This window comes from Ambystoma mexicanum, chromosome 12 (genome assembly GCF_040938575.1).
Source record: "Ambystoma mexicanum isolate Mex_15411 chromosome 12, UKY_AmexF1_1, whole genome shotgun sequence".
In the NCBI taxonomy this organism is placed as follows: domain Eukaryota; kingdom Metazoa; phylum Chordata; class Amphibia; order Caudata; family Ambystomatidae; genus Ambystoma; species Ambystoma mexicanum.
Window position 1 is genome coordinate 726,821,264 of NC_090936.1, and position 15,480 is coordinate 726,836,743.

The window sequence follows — 15,480 nt, forward strand, 5'->3', positions numbered from 1 at the left end:
CAGGAGGAGGAGGAGGATAGTCAGGCCCAGAATTTTTACACCCAGAACCAGAATTTTAGGGATGCCTGATGACCAGGTGTATGGGAGGTACAGGTTTCCACCTCACATAATACTTGACCTGGTCAGTGAGTGCGAGGATGACCTCACATCACCCACCCTGTGCTCCCAAGCACTCAGCCCCCTGCTTAAGGTCTTCAATGTACTGCACTTCTTGGCCACTGGATCATTTCAACGGACAACTGCTATAGTGGGGGTCGTGTCACAGGCCATGCAGTCACGCTGCCTACACCAGGTCTTGGCCATCATGACTGCATGCCCATCAGTCCACAAGCACATATACCTGCCCAGAACACCTGCAGAAAGGCAGGCTGTCATCCATGATTTTTATGGGGTGGCACACTTCCCCGAAGTGCTAGGTGCCATTGACTGCACCCATGTGGCTCTACGTCCCCCCAGGGCATCAGAGCACATCTACAGAAACCGCAAGCACTGGCATTCCATCAACGTCCAGGTAGTATGTGATGCCAAGGAAATCATCACCTCAGTATATGCCAACTGTCCAGGGTCCACCCACGACAGTTTTATTTACAGAATGTCAACCCTAAACCGGGACCTAGAAACTGGGCGGCATGGCGATACATGGCTGCTCAGTGAGTATAAATGCCACAGCACATGCATGCATGTCAGATACTGAGCAATGTCACAACCCCACTAATGATACCCATCACCACCTCCCCAGGGGACAGTGCCTACCCTCTGAGCACCCACATGATGACACCAATTCAGAACCCCACCACGACACCCGAGGTAAGATACAACACAGCCCACATTGCAACCCGGGGCATACTGGAGCGCACATTCGGAGTGCTCAAGTCACACTTTCTCTCCCTTGACCGTTCTGGCGGGCAGCTGTTATACGCTCCCACAGTAGTGTGCAGGATCATAGTGGTAGCATGTGTCCTGCACAACGTTGCAACACGCTGGGCCTGCCCGTGGACATGGTGGTGCCCCCACATCCCCAACCACAAGCACGGCCGCTGCGCATGGGAGGGGATAGGGCACAGGGTGAGGCAGCCTGTACACAGCTGGTGGATAATTACTTCACCTAAAATCACACCCCTGTGGAGTGCACACAGCCCTGGCACATACCAGCTGACAATCAATGATGATGACATAAGGGAAGGTCAACTGTCACAACCATACCAGCCTGCGATTGGTCACCTGGAAGTGTTACATTGTGTGCCCTACCTACACAAACACCACCAATGCTGTGTCATCAAAAGACACACTTCTATATTGCAAAAATCATTACCCCCTTGCAAAATACAACATGACAACAGTGCCATGTCACCCAACCCCTCCACAGCACTGCCACCCAACACACCATGGCATGTCATGCTATGTAAGAGCAAACAAAGAAATCCCCAAAACATCACACAAGTGTCAAAGTACAGTGTCATCAATGGAAACTGCCCACACACAAGATGATCCCAGTAATGTAGAACTAACAACACACATGACCAAATACTTACCAAAAATACAATGCAGCTGCACAACCTCAAACATAGCATAAACATGACAGTACTAAGTTAAAGTAGTGGTAGTCTTACAACCTGATCTTGCCAGCACATCGGCCACTTCCAACTGTACAGTGCTGCTGCCATGCAAATGTCCAAGTGCACTGCTTACAACATGAACTCCATCTCCAAAGTAGACGGCCTTGTGAAGACATGAGGAATTAACCTGCAAATTAGGCGAAAGAAATGGATGAAAAAGCACATAGCAATACACCATGCAGTGTACAATTCAACAAAAATATCCACTAGGAATGTATACACAGTATTGACTACAGACTGCCCACACAGCTCATGGGAGTCCTATGTCACCGTGTAAGTCATTGTCACTTGGGCACACCCTTTGCAAGCCCATGGAAATTGGAAGCAGGAGGGGTGTGTGTCTCACGAACCCAAGCATCTAACCCAAATTCAGGACAAGCCTGCATGTGCCTAGCCGGAATACAGTGGATGCCCACGGGAGCCACACAAGGCAACACACTGCAAAAAAAAAATAAAAATAAAATCAAAAATCAAAAAGCAAAAATCAAAAATCAAAAATCAAAAACGCCCATGTGTGGACCAGGGAGGGGGGAGGCCACCCAGGAGGTCCGAGTACAGGGTGCGCACCAACACCAACCTGTGTGGATGTTGGGGAAAAAAAACACCTCCATGGGGTCATGGCCTGCACGGCTAAGCCAATGTGAGAGAACTGCTGCTGTCGCTATCATCACTCTCTGCTGCTGCCACAGGAGGTGGTGCTTCCACAGGAGGTGGTGGTGCAATGGGAGGCAGCCCGCGCGAAGCCCTGGTATGGTCATCCATGGCAGCAAGCATGCGGGTGTGGAAGGTCTCGTTTTGGAAGATTATAGTGCAGAGATCCCCATGCAGAACCTGACGTGATGCACGGATCTCCTCCTGAGTTGCCTGCATCTCAGCTGAGAGCGAACGTGTGAGCCGCTCCAGCTGCTGTTCTGTCCTCAAGTTAGTGGAAGCCTCAAGGTCAACAAGAGTCTCCCTGAGGTGATGGGGTTCTACCCTCAGGGCTTCGCTGTGGCCCTGGGACTCTATTGATATCGATTGGCGTAGAGTCTCCAGTGCCGCCCGTCTGTCCCTGTTGGATGCCAACATGTCCTCCCTGTGTGATTGGCAAATGGAGTCTGTTGCCTGCTGTAGTAGCTCCATCTCCCTTTCAGGGGGGACAATGGAAGTGGCCACCTTCTCCATTGCTTGAGCCATCATCTCAACTGATGCTGCCTGTTGGGTTGCCATACCATAAACAGATTGTTTTCATGCGGTATTGCCTGGTGGCGTACAGCCACCGCGTCGGCGGGCACCACACCTGTTTGGGACAAGGCAATCTGTACCTTGCTGTGCCGGCACTGCCTGAGGCTGCAGGACTGCATTCCCCCTCTGATCTGCTGGCCCAGGAACAGGATCAGATGTGGAGTGTGACCCTGCATCTGTAACCGCCAAAGGCAGACTTACCAACTCTGACATCCCCATAGAGGGTTCTACCCCTGGTACAGGTAGGTTGGACAGAACAGAATCCTTGCCAAAAACACTTACCTGCGACGCCACATAGGTTTCATCATCCAAATCAGCACCTGAATAGAGGTCTGGGGAGGTGCACCCAGAGGCACCCCTCGACAGAATGTTCTGCAGCAAGATGGGTTCTCACCCACCACCACATCACGTCCCCCACTGGTTCCCGGTCGTGCCTGAGATTCCTCCTGGGTCTGCACCATCTCCTCAACCTCAACAGCATCAAGTGCGTCATCCCCTGCAAAAACATGAAAGACAAAAAATGGAAATAGGCATTAGCACCATAGCACACAAATAGGCCTGACAAGCTACATAACCAGTACATGATTTACACGAGTTACACATGTCCCACATGGCTATAACCCTCCCATGCATGCACTGTCACTGAGATTGAAGGGGACCCAAAAGGCAGACACTGATATACCTAAATGGAAGAGCAACACATTCTGTGCATGCTGGATAGCACTGCCATCACACATTGGCCTGTGAGTGGCATGTCTAATACACATACATGACACATGCCATCACACATATGGCATGTACCATAGCCATGGTACATTCCACATGTCAGTGAATGAATACTGTCAGCCATCCATGTGAGATGGACATGATGAGATGAAAAATGCTACATAGTGTGACAAAATAGGCATGTGCCACACACTGCAACACATCCAGTGTACAAAAATACAGTGATTGCAGGCCGCTGTACACATCAATGGTTTGTCACTTCAACATGACAGGAAACAACTATCATGTTCCACATTCAAACAGGCCCCATACATTCCTGTGATCAGGCCAATACTCAATTAGCCTGAATGGTCAAATCATTCATCTAACAAGGTAACACATGTGGTCCAATGTGGGGTTCATCAATGTGACAATAGGGCTGAGGAATGCGTAGCCAAAGAGGGAGAATTGAAACAATCAGCCTGAACGAACACTGAAAAATACAAACAATGTTGATGCAAGATGCCACTTAAAGGGCAACTGCCGTAATGTTGATCCAAATTACTAATGTGGGCAGAAGGGATACTGTCACACCCAAATCCAAGGCCGCTGAATGTTTTGGATGAAGCACATGGGTGACCCATACCACTCAGGCACACACACCCTCACTTGGCACTCAATCAGAACCCATCATCCAAACAACATACACATGCATTACACACACATGCATGGGCACTCACCGGACAATGCTTCATAATCAGGTAGTCCTCCCACACCTTGGATCTGTTCCTCTGTGACGAAGGCCCCAGCAACAGACTCATGTTCAGTGAGTTTGTTGTCCTCTTGTGGAGACCCACTGCCAGTCACCAGAGTAGCCGCATAATTTGAGGCCAGCTTGTTCTTTGCTCTGCATTTCAGGTCATTCCACCGCTTGTAGCAATCATCAGCTGAGCGCCTCACAAATCCAAGGGCACTTATGCGGTTGGTGATGGTCTGCCAGTGTGCCTTACGTTGACCAGGTGTGGTCTTGCACGCTGCAGTCACCACCAATTCGTGGCTATGTGCCGACACATAGCCCACAAGTGCATCAAGTTCCGTCTCATTGAAGCAAGGCTTCCTTGAGGTACCGGAGTATGTAGCCGTGTCTGGGGTCTCAACCTGTCGTGCCAGAGCACCGTTCTTCCTCTTCTTTCAAGGTGGAGCAGAGCCAGAGTGGCTTACGCCGCTCTGGTCAGTAGCGGCAGAATCACCAGTGGACTGGGTAGTAGGAGTGTGGGAATGCACAATGACCATAGGTCTTGATGCAGGCATTGGATGCAGGGTAATGTTGGCAGGGGGAACATCAGTTTGATGGACTGGGACTGACACTGTCCTGGCTGGGAGAGTCAGAGCTGCAGCCTCTCCACCCTGCATACTTGGGGCAGCAGATGACATAGCTGCCCCAGATCCACGTGGATTGGTGACAACAACTTGCACCTCCACACGTGGCCTAGACTTGCTGACGTGAAAGTCAGCCTGGGAGTCATCCTGTGCTAGGTCAGGTGCCACAATGGGCTGGTCCAACAGGGGCTAAGCTTGGATGGTGTCAGCCACTTTTCCCTCAACCATGGGTGTCCCTGATTGTTCCTCTACACATGGGGGCATAGGGGCACCCTGCAAATCCCGGCCACGTCCCCTACCGTGCCCACCACACCCACCTTTTGAGGGTCGGCCACCTTTGCCTCCCTTACCGCTTGGTCGCCTCCCAGCCATGGCACTGATGTTGTTGTGCGTATGGGAGTTGCAGTAAACTATTGTCCTGGGCAATAGGGGGTTAAAGGGGTAGGATACCAGATGGAATTCGTACCCTAGTGCTATAACAAGGCTGTCTGTGACCCCTGGGGGAAGATGACGGGTCACGCAATGCACAGGCAGCCCAAAATCAAAAATAAGCATGCACGCAACCCCTCGTAGACCACGTGCATGAAAAAATGAACTCGCACTACGCTGTGGCACCCAGAAACACAAAAATAAGCGTACGCGTAATACACACAGCCTACAATGACCTCTGAAGGGGAACGCGACACACGGGGCAAGCACAGTTGCTAAGTACGTGCGGAACTCACCGTCTGCCTGGAAAAAGAATGTGAAAAATATGCGCATGTGCACGTTGGCAACACCCCCTCCAAAAGAAGAATGTATGCTGTCTGAGGAGACAGGACAAAAGGAGAAGTGAACTCTGTTTGAGGAAACAGGCCCAACAAAAAATCAGAAAAGAGCTGTCAGCGGTAACAGGGAGTATGAACTAGAAACGCAGTGAAGTAATCGCATGTGAACCGACAAGAAGTACAGATTTCACCCACTCGCTCGCCATGAAAAGCACGTACAAGGAAATGGCGTCCTACACGCAGCTTTTAAACCGGCCCACACGTACACGTCAGAGACGCGTGTATGCGGGCGCTTTCATCCAATTACACGCGATGACACTCGGACGTGCAGTTTTTCCACGTGTGATCTGTCATCACGTGCTGAGGGAAACGCCCACGAGCGTAATGTAACTTACGCGCCTACGCGCTAAGGGCCTTTGGTCAAATGGAATCGCGTGCGTGTGCTGACGCACTTACGCGCTAAGGCCCTTTCCTCGAATTACACGCTGAAGTGCGAGATTTTCACGTGCCAATTCACTCTGTATCAAGCTGGCCACGCAAAAACACACGGAAGACCACGCTTCTGCCCTGAAGGCCATTTTCCTCCCCCCCCAGAGCCCTGAGCACGCTCCCACTTGCCATCTGCTGCTGCCTGACTGCCTGCTGCCCACGTTCCCTGCTATTTGGTGCCTGCACATTAGCCATCTGCAGGGGTCCAGTTGTTGTGTCCACCCCTGCTGGAACTGAAGACTCCCGACTGGGATACCATCGCTGCACAGCCCAGCCCCAGGACCCAGTTGCCCACCCACGCCTGCCCGGGGTGTCGCCATGTTGGGGCAAACACCATCTGAGACCACTGGAGACCCCCAGCCAGAGGGGCAGAGGGCCACCAGTTTCAGTCAGAAGGAAGTTGGTGTCCTGGTGGAGCATGTCCTAGGGCATTATGATGCCCTCTTCGGAACATCACGTGCCAACAAGGAAGGACGGGATAGGATCTGGGATGACTTTGTGCTTGCCATCAATGTGGAGGGGGTGCAACCCGCAACATCAAGCAAGTCAAGAAGCGCTGGGAGGACTTGAGGTCCAGGACCCTCAACAAGGCACGGCGCCTCATGGAGGGGGGCCGGGGCAGCATGAGTACCATCCAGATGAGGGTCCTGGAACGCGTAGGCCCAGCGATCCATGCCCAGATCCTTCGGAAGAAGACCCGTCCGGAGTTGAGCGGTAAGTGGCCAAGCATTGCTGTGTGAGACAGGGAATGTTGCAGGGTGCTGGTTGTCTGATACTTGCCTGTATGTGTGACATAGGCCATGTATGTATGTGTGTGTGCACGGACATCATGGTCATGCATGTGAGACCAGTAATGTGTGAACCACATGGTTGGTGCATGTGTTACAATGCAACATGCGGAGCAGCATGGGGAATGCACACATTAATGAATGTCTGTCTCTATTATTGGACATGGATGGGGTGTGAGAGATGGGTGCTGCTGTCATGGACATGTATGATGTCAATGTCTGTGTGTCTGACTTGCGTGTCTGTGACTTGTAAATGCCATTGATGCATGACACATGTCTGTGACAATGTTCAGATTCACTGATGCAGCCTACTCATCCTTGTATCCACTGTGTCTGGGGTGTACGAGGCCAGATGCATGAAACTACGATGAAGTGTGTGCATGTGATAGGCATGACCCATGATGCATGTGAGTTTCAAACCAGCAGTGTATGTTTCAAGAGTCCCTTGGACATGTATGCTAATGTTCATAACATGCGCCATGCCTGTTACTGCATGTGTTTTGCCTGCACTGACCCATGTGTTGTGGAGGGACATGATGGAAGTGATGCTTGACAGTGCCACTCATCTGCTATTGCTTCCTGTCTAGGGGACCATTGTACAGTACCCTGATGCTTGTGTTCTATGTCTCCCTCTACACAGCGGCAAGTGATGAAGAGGGCGGAGATGGCGCTGTGGAGCAAAGAGGCGGGGATGCCTTGAACCGGAAGGCGATGCAAGGCCCAGTCACCCTCCCAGAATTTACCATCGTCCGGGAGTGAGGGGACTGGTGCTCCGTCTGTCACTACGGCTGCAGCGGAAGGGGTGGGTGAGCCCCCACATGGGCTTGCAATGGCAGAAGACAGTGTGGAGCCATCCAGGTTGGTGGTTTCCACAGAGGAGGAAGAGGCCGCTACTGAGCCACACATGGGGCCTGGTGGGGGCGGTACCGCTGGTGCAAGTGGTGCAGTCTAGGGCCCGGGGCAGGAGGCAGCACAGGTCACCGCGGAGGGGCCTGTGCATGTCGCTGTCCCTGACCCTGTGACTGCACCACAATGCACCAGCAGGGATGCCCCATCCCAGGCCCGTCCGCAGGTAGGGAGGATGTCCATGTCATCTGACACTCCTCTACCTGCGGACGAGGGGACCCCTGGCCTTATGGAGAAGGACCTGATTGGTTTTGCGTTGCGCACACGTGACATTCATGATGACGTATGTGCTTCCCGGGGGTAGCACGCACGTCATCACGAAGAGCAGCATGCCAACGTGGCCCAGTTGGGAGTGCCCATGGTCGGGGGTTTTGTACATGTGTCGGCCACTCTGGCGGTCCTCTCCTCCTCTGTGGAGACTATGCACCAGTCGTTCTCCATGCCGTCTTCCAGCCCAGATGCCACCAGGGCCCCCTGTGGACCTGCCCTGACCAACGCAGCCAGCTCAGTGGGGATCCCATCACTGCCACAGGCGGGAGTTGGAGGTCCAGCAGGGGTGGACACCACAGCAACTGGACCCCAGCAGATGGAGGATGTGCCGGTATCATCGAGCAGGGCACGTGCACAACGGCATCGGTGGATTCCATCAGCCTGGATGCCGTCGTGCTGGCAGAGGCAGTTGCGTCGGAGGCAGCGGCAGGCTCAACGTGGGAGGCATGATGGCTCGGGGCCATCTACATCAGAGGGACAGGCATCGGCCGGAGGGCAGGAGGACCCTGGAATGGGAGTGTCTTCCGTGTGGCAGCGGTTGGGCCAGCAGATAGGTGCAGAACGGTGGCGGGCGGAGGAGGCACGGCTCACAATGGTCAGGGCGGAGAACTCCATGCGCAGGGCGCTGAGAGGGCTGAGTGCCTCGAGGGAATTCGCAGGGAGTTGGAGGTGGATATGGTGTTATCCCTGCGAGACCTCGGGGACAGAGAACAGGCCCACCTCCAAGACATTGAACAGGAGTTCGATGATGCCCTGGCCCATGACATCAACAAGTGAGCCGTTGGACTTGCCCGCCGCCATTGTATATAGTTCATTAGTGTTAAGTTTCATTTCTTTTTTCTTTTCATTTGGGGCGCATGGACTATACCCCGCATTTTTGTATATAGTTAGTAATTAGGTAGGTTTCATTGTAGGTTTCATTTATGTTGTTGGGCTCATGGACCCTGGATTTGCTATTTGTACATAGTTTTACAGTGGATTTTTCTCCTTCATTTTTATTTTTCTTCACCATGGAGCAATGGATATTACGCTTTTCTTTCCCTTTGGATTTCCTTTGTTGGATGGTAACTTTGGATACATTTTCATTTGGATTAATTTGGATTCTCATTTTTTTTTATTTATCATTTTTGGGACATGCTGCATTTTCATTATTATTGGCATTTTTGTGTGTTTTTATTTAATTCCCTTCATTTTGACTTGAATACATTTTTGTTTCTTACTTCAATGTTTGGTCTTCTCTCATTGGTTTCATGCATGTCACAATGTGGGTTTTCTCATTCAGACTTGTACTCATGTGCATACTGCTTATTTGTGATCTATCATGTAAGGTGATTTCAATTTGGAGTGGATGTAAAGCTTGGTTGGGTGTTTGGACTGGGGTGCTGAGGGGTGGGATTTGTGTGGCCATAAGAGCCAGGGATCTGGATTGTGATGACGTGTTTGCTGGGGGACATGTGTCGAGGCCTGCTGGCAGGTGCCTGTCAATGATGGGGGGGTGGGGGTGCTGGGGAACATGAGTGGGACATGAGTGGGGGCCTGCTGGCAGGTGCCTCTGTCTGCTGGGGGGTGGGGGTGCAGGGGGTCATGAGTGGGGGCCTGCTGGCAGGTGCCCCTGACTGCTGTGGGGTGGGGGTGCAGGGGGTCATGAGTGGGGGCCTCCTGGCAGGTGCCCCTGACTGCTGGGTGGTGGGGGTTCAGGGGGTCATGAGTGGGACATGAGTGGGGGCCTGCTGGCAGTTGCCCTGCACTGCTGGGGGTGGGGGTGCAGGGGGTCATGAGTGGGGGCCAGCTGGCATGTGCCCCTGACTGCTGGGGGGTGGGGGTGCAGGTGGTCATGAGTGGGGGCCTGCTGGCAGGTGCCCCTGACTGCTGGGGGGTGGGGGTGCAGGGGGTCATGAGTGGGGGCCTGCTGGCAGGTGCCTCTGTCTGTTGGGGGGTAGGGGTGCAGGTGGTCATGAGTGGGGGCCTGCTGGCAGGTGCCCCTGACTGCTGGGGGGTGGGGCTGCAGGGGGTCATGAGTGGGGGCCTGCTGGCAGGTGCCTCTGCCTGTTAGGGGGTAGGGGTGCAGGGGGTCATGAGTGGGGGCCTGCTGGCAGGTGCCCCTGACTGCTGTGGGGTGGGGGTGCAGGGGGTCATGAATGGGGGCCTGCTGGCAGGTGCCCCTGACTGATGGGGGGTGGGGGTGCAGTGGGTCATGAGTGGGACATGAGTGGGGGCCTGCTGGCAGTTGCCCTGCACTGCTGGGGGGTGGGGTGCAGGGGGTCATGAGTTGGGGCCTGCTGGCAGGTACCCCTGACTGCTGGGGGGTGGGGGTGCAGGTGGTCATGAGTGGGGGCCTGCTGGCAGGTGCCCCTGACTGCTGCGGGGGTGGGGGTGCAGGGGGTCATGAGTGGGACATGAGTGGGGGCCTGCTGGCAGGTGCCCTGCACTGCTGGGGGGTGGGGGTGCAGGGGGTCATGAGTGGGGGCCTGCTGGCAGGTGCCCCTGACTGCTGGGGGGTGGGGGTGCAGGTGGTCATGAGTGGGGGCCTGCTGGCAGGTGCCCCTGACTGCTAGGGGGTGGGGGTGCACAGGGGGTCATGAGTGGGGGCCTGCTGGCAGGTGCCCTGCACTGCTGGGGGGTGGGGGTGCAGGGGGTCATGAGTGGGGGCCTGCTGGCAGGTGCCCCTGACTGCTGGGGGGTGGGGGTGCAGGTGGTCATGAGTGGGCGCCTGCTGGCAGGTGCCCCTGACTGCTAGGGGGTGGGGGTTCCCCGGGGGGCATGAGTGGGGGCCTGCTGGCAGGTGCCCTGCACTGCTGGGGGTGCGGGTTCAGGGGGTCATGCACTGTTGATCAGTAGTGCAAGGTGACATGTGGCTTGGCTGGGGGGCATGCCCATGGTGGATGGGCTGCCTGCGGGACATGACCAGGGTTGCAGGGTAGTCCCCTGTGGTGTGGGCTGCCTGCAGGGTCCGTAGAGGGTGTATAGGGAACACCTGGGAGGACCCACACTGCCAAATCACGTGAAGGACTCCCCTGCACCCCCGAAATACATGTACCCTGCTGAAATCACGTGTAAAACTTCCAGCGCACCCCTGAAATACATGTACCCTGCTGAAATCGCGTGTAAAACTTCCCGCGCACCCCTGAAATACACGTACCCTGCTGAAATCGCGTGTAAAACTTCCTGCGCACCCCTGAAATACACGTACCCCACTCGCACAGGGGCAATATTCCTGGGTTGCGTGGGAAGTCTCACACGCCATTTCAGCAGGACACGTGTATTATGGGGTTCGCGGGAAGTGATGCGCTCACGCGCTATGGGCCTTTCCTCGAATTACACGCTGACGTGCAATTTTTTCACATGCCAAATCACTCCGTATCAAGCTGGCCACGCTAAAACATACGGAAGACCACGCTCCTGCCCTGAAGGCCATTTTCCTGCCCCAAAGCGCCCCGAGCGTGCTCCCACCTGCCTTCTGCTGCTGCCTGCCTGACTGCTGCCCATGTGCCATGCTATTTGCTGCCTGCACATCACGCAGGGGTGCAATTGCTGTGACCACCCCTGCTGGAACTGAAGACTCCTGACTGGGATACCATCGCTCCACAGCCCAGCCCCAGGACCCAGTTGCCCACCCACACCCGCCTCTGGGGTTGCCATGTCGGGCACACCACCATCTGAGACCACTGGCAATTCCCAGCCAGAGAGGCAGAGGGCCACGAGCTTCACTGCCACCGAAGTTGGTGTCCTGGTGGAGCAAGTCCTGGGGCAGTATGATGCCCTCTTCGGAAGTTTGCGCGCCGACAAGGAAGGACGGACCAGGATCTGGACGGACATCGTGACTGCCATCAACGCAGAGGGGCTGGCAGTCCGCAAATTCAAACATGTCAAGAAGTGCTGGGAGGACTTCAGGTCCAGGACCCTCAACATGGCCTGGCGCCTCTTGAAGGCAGCGGATGCTAAGGGGTGCGGGGGCCACCTGTCGGAACATCAAATGAGGGTCCTGGAACACATATCCCCAGCGCTCCACGTCCAGGTCCTTGAGAGGCAGACCCGTCTGGAGTCGAGCGGTAAGTGTACATGCATACTGATTGTAAGCTGTGCGTGTGGTGATGTGCCAGTAGTGTGCAGGTTGCACATGTGGTTTTGTAGGGCCATGTATGGATGTCTATGTACAGGGCCGTGAGGCTAACACATGCGAGTCATCTCATGTGTGAGACACATGGATGGTGCATGTGTGTGTAAGCTTGCATGCCAAATGCAGATGTGTGAGCACACATGTTTGAATGACTGTGTATGTAAGTTGGCATGGTTGTGGTGTCACACATGGATGTAGGTTCCAGCTGCATGTATCGGCACCGTGTACATGTGCATGTGTGTGTATTTCACAAGGGTGCAACAGTGATGCAACATGGATTCTTGGGACTCTGATATGTAGAAGACTGATTGCCAGATGTGACATGGATGCCGATCTCATCACTGCGACAGTTGGTGGAGGTGTACACATGCATGTAAGTGTGGTGGCGTGTGTGCATGTCTAGTTTACTCCCTGTGTTTCATGTGATGTCTGGCTCACCTTTGGCTGCTCATGCTGTTGTATGTGTATGGATGGTGCTGGCTGTTGCCATATGGCTGTGGAATTGCTCATGTGTGTGAGTTGATATGCCATGTGTGTTGGGGATTGTGATGCCATTTCTGAAGTTTGACACTGCCACTCATGTGCAACTGGCATGTGTGTATCAGTCCATTTTACAGTGTCCTGATGCCTGTCTCTTATCTCTCCCTGTCTGCAGCGTCAACTGATGAAGAGGGCGGAGAGGGTTCTGTGGAGCACAGCGGCGGGGATCACACCACCAGCTGGAGACGCAAGGCCTCGCTGCCCTCCCAGGTTGTGATCTCATCAGGGAGTGAGGAGTCCGGTGCCACGTCCCAGGCCGCAGCTGCCAAGGGTAGGTCCAAGAGGCGGAGGTCGGAGTTGGACTCCTCGGCAGCAGAAGGGGCAGCTGAGACCCCACAGGGTCCGACGAAGGAAGATGGCACGGAGTCATCCAGGTTGGTGGGGGGTTTGGTGGAGGAAGAGGCCGCGCAAGGGACAGAGACGGGGTCTGGAGGTGGGGATTCCACTGGTGCCAGTGGTGCAGTGCAGGGGCAGGGACAGGAGGCAGCACAGGATGCCGCAGAGGTGCCTGTGTGTAATCCTGTCCCCGATCCTGTGACTGCATCATCCCGCACCAGCAGGGATGCCTACTTCCAGACCCGTTTTCAGGCAGGGGATCCGCTTACAACAACTGGCCTTCCTCTCCCTGCGGACGTTGCTATCCGGGACCGGGTTGAGCCTGTCCTGGCTGGGGTGGCGTTGTGTCAACGGGACATGCGAGGTGATCTGCAGTTTTTTCATGGGGAGACTGCACGTCATCTCGAATGGCTTGTTGACCACGTCAGCCTACTGGGACAGGTCACCCAGGCCGGATTCCTCCGTTTGCTGAACCCCCTATGCGTCAGTCGTCCTCCGTGCCATCTTCCCATCCATGTATCACCTGGGTACCCTGTGGAGCTGCCTCTGACCGTGCGGCCAGGATGGTGGAGGACATATCCCTGCCACAGTCGGGAGTCGGACGTCCAGCAGGGGTGGCGACCTCAACAACTGCACCCCAGCCGGAGGAGGATGTGCAGCCAGCAGGAGCCAGGGCACTGGCACAGCAGCAGCAGCAACAAGGTGGGGGCCATGATGGCTCGGGGCCTTCGACATCGGAGGGACAGGCATCGGCCAGAGGGCAGGAGGACCCAGGACGAGAAGTGTCTTCCGTGTGGCAGCGGTTAGGCCATGCTATAGATGCAGAGCGGCAGCGGGCGGAAGAGGCACGGCTCACGATGGTCAGGGAGGAGAACTCCTTGCAAAGGGTTCTGAGGCGGGCCGAGTGCCTCGAGGCAATTCGCAGGGACCTGGAGGACCGGATGTCATCGTCCCTGCAAACCCTCAGGGCCTTGGAAGAGGACCGGCTCCGGGACATCGAGTAGGAGTTCGATGATGCCCAGGCCCGGGAAATCAGGAAGTGAGCCATCGGACTAGCCCGCTGCCATTGTATATAGTTAATTAGTGTTAGGTTTGCTTTTGGTTTTTATTTCATTTGGGGCGCTTGGACAATGCCCCACCTTTCTGTATATAGTTGTTCATTAGGTAGGGTTTTTGTAGGTTTCCTTTCAATGGTTGGGCTCATGGACCCTGGATTTGTACTTTGTATATAGTTCTACACTGGATTTCACTTCATTTAAGTTTCTTTTTTAACATGGATTAATGGATGTGTCTTATTTTTACACTTTGGATTTGGTTGGACGGACAGACTCTTTTGGACCCATTTGCTTTTGGATTGATTTGGATTCTGCTTTCACACATTTTTGTGCCTTCTCTGCTCATTGAAACAGCTGCATGCAACACTCACTATGTTCCCTTGAATGATACCTCGCTCCCACAGTTTGTCACGGTCACGATTAGAGATAGGAAGCCCAGGCACCATTTCCTTGACTACGGAACTCTCACTGAACTACCATGAGGTAATTCTTTCTTCATTTTAGCCTGTTTTTTTTACGGAAATCCACTATTTGTATGCCCATCATTATCTCAGAATTTGCCTGACTTTGTCCCCCCCCCACAATGGCAGATCACTTATGAAATGCCTGACTAACCTATTTTGCCTGTAGCTTAGTCCCTATTCAATTTCAAACCTAGATTGTTTGATAATTTATCATAAACATGTACTACCTTATATATTCTCCTTTTGCAAGGCATTCTGACCTCATAAAATAGATCGCCCTTCAAAGTGCATTTCTAAACCACACTACATTTCTTACTTTTACAATATTTAAAGTCATTTATCAACCCTACAAGTTATCAACATTCGGTTTAAGGTGAAGAGGGTCTATCTACACTACATTCAGTTTGAGGGGGGTATAACTAGCTCCTGTACAGAATAGCCACAGATCCCTGCCTTAGGGACTCAGGGCTTCCTTTTTCATATTGATTCGCCCTCTTAGTCTAAAGTGCAGGTTTGGAGAAGAGCCATGACCAGTCCTTGGTTTCCTCCGAGGCCAGCATCTTTCTTTTTAAAGACAGGACTTGTTCCTCCATTAGTTGTCTCGAATCCCGTTGTAATATACTTGAACAGCCTGTGTTCTTAATAGCTGTGCCAGAATGGATGTTAGATCGACTGACATTACATTTTAGGGGAGACAAATCATAGTTCAGCTGTCTTATGTTGCTCTCTCTTTAAGCATGGTGCCCATAACCAGTTTTAAGTTTAATTTAATCACCACTTGGTAAGGTCTGGTTATTTCTTGGAAAAAGATTCTTGCAATGTC